Source organism: Tenrec ecaudatus, chromosome 4, assembly GCF_050624435.1.
Source record: "Tenrec ecaudatus isolate mTenEca1 chromosome 4, mTenEca1.hap1, whole genome shotgun sequence".
Classification (NCBI taxonomy): domain Eukaryota; kingdom Metazoa; phylum Chordata; class Mammalia; order Afrosoricida; family Tenrecidae; genus Tenrec; species Tenrec ecaudatus.
Window position 1 is genome coordinate 153,732,122 of NC_134533.1, and position 2,296 is coordinate 153,734,417.

Consider the following 2,296-nt stretch of genomic DNA (forward strand, 5'->3'; position numbering starts at 1 on the left):
GCGGCAGGGGGCGTGGCGCTGCGCGCGGCGGCGGGGCGCGACCTCGACGGCAGGGGGCGTGGCGCAGCGCGCGGCGGCGGGGCGCGACCTCGACGGCAGGGGGCGGGGCGCTGCGCGCGGCGGCGGGGCGCGACCTCGACGGCAGGGGGCGGGGCGCTGCGCGCGGCGGCGGGGCGCGACCTCGACGGCAGGGGGCGCTGCGCCCCCTGCGAAGCAGATCAGCGCGTCCCGGAAGCGGTTCTGGGACCAGGATTGGAATAGGTACGTGTTGATCATCTACCCAAACCAAACTCTTGACCGTCCTGCAGATTCCGACCCGCAGCGACCCCACAGGACAGGCTAACACTGGTCCAGTGGGTTTCCAAGGCTGTGACTGCTGATGGGAATAGAAAGCCCCCTCATCTTTCTCCCTTACGCTGCTGGTGGATTCAAACTGCTGACCTTGTGGTCAGCAGGCGAACGGGAAACCCATTCAAATATTGGGAATGGGACCGTTTGGGACCTAGTCTGTACAGCTTAGTTTGCTCAAACTCAAAATATAACAGCCCTCCCACTCCCCCCACCCCCACCCTTGCCGGAAAAAAAAATAATCCTTTAAAACGTAATCAGTGAGAAAGTTCTAATTCAGCAAGTTTGGGCAAACAAAACCTCCTGGACAAGCAAGCCCGTTTACATAATCGATGGAGCCTGAGACCTTAGGGAGTGATAGGCCCAAGGATGCCTCCTGCTCCCTGTGAAGCTTGACTCTTGTCCCATTGCTTGAAGACCTTCATTCAGTGCAACAAACCTATTAAACAGACCTTCAAACTTGCCACGAAGCTTAGGGCAGGGTTCTGCAAACTTTTGAGCTGGAAGAGCCAATCCTGTCCCACAGCAATTTGAAAACTATTGGAGAGCCACAAATATACTTTTACAAACAAATGAATTCACCGTTATCTGAATAACAGCCTTCCAATGATCTTCACTTTTACTTCGGAGTCACGCATGACTCCTGAGCCACAGTTTGCCTACAGGGGGTTTGGAGTGTATCCATGGCTTTGATTGTTGCTGAATCTTTTAGAGGTAGCAAACCCCACTATTTTCTTCTGCCAAGCGCTTGCAGAATTCCTCCAACCAACCTGGTCTCTGTCATAAGCTGAACATCCCGGACCTTATTTGCTGGCAAAATTATGTTAAACATAAGGGTTTGCAAAACTGGTCCTGGGCCTTCTGACCAAGGCAATCAGAGCATAACTCAAAACTGTGCCACTCCCAGTACCGTGACCTCCATCAAGGACATACCCAGACAAGCCGCTAGAGGAGCCTGCCTGAGGGAAAGGGTACAGGTACTCACTTTTCAATGCTCTCTGTCTGAAGGCAAGGTTAATAACAAATTCGATGGAGGCTTCATCCATATGCAGACTATGCAAGTAGAGTTGGGGCTTTCACTGTATCCATAGCCTTTTGCCAACCCAAACCAAATGCACTGCCTTCCAGTCAATGCTGACTCCTAGCGACTGTGCCCCCATGGGATTCCGAGACTGTTACTGTTTACTGGAAGAGAAAGCCAAGTCTCTCTCCCTCAGAGCTGATGGTGGTTTTGAACTGCTGGCCCTTCCGATGGCAGCCCAACAGGTTACCACTGCACCAGCACTAATGCAGTACCATTTTACTTTCCCGCCAGCAATACAAGAGTGATCCAGTGTTGTCCTTGCAAGCATTTTTTTTTTAGCCATTCTGTTAGGCACGTAGTGATACTCACTATGGTGTTGATTTGCATTTTCCTAATGGCTAGTAGAAATTATCAATCAATATTATTACTATCACAAATAAGTAAACTTCCGCTGAAGATCATTTTTAAACGGCGGCAGCAATATATCCACAGGGTGGTGGTTGTGGTTGTTGTTAGGTGAGTTCCAACTCATCAACCTTGCCTACAACAGAAGAAAACACTGTTCGATCAGGCCACGCTCGCAATCTCTGTCATCTTCAAGCCATCAGTGCAGCCACCATGGCAAACCACCTGTCCAGGCTCTTGTTCTTCGCTTCCTCTCTCCTCTACCAAGCATTATTTCTTTTTCTAATGATTGGACTCTCCTGATAGCGTGCCTATCGTGCATGAGATCAAGTCTTCATATCCTTACGTCCAAGGAACATCTTGGCTGTACTTCTAAGACAGATTTATGGATTCTTGTGGCAATAGCTGATAGTTTTAATATTTTCCCCTAGCACCAGAGTTCAAATACATCAATTCTTCTTCAGTCTTCATTACTCAATGTCCAGCTTTAGCATGCACATGAGGCAATCGAGAGCACCA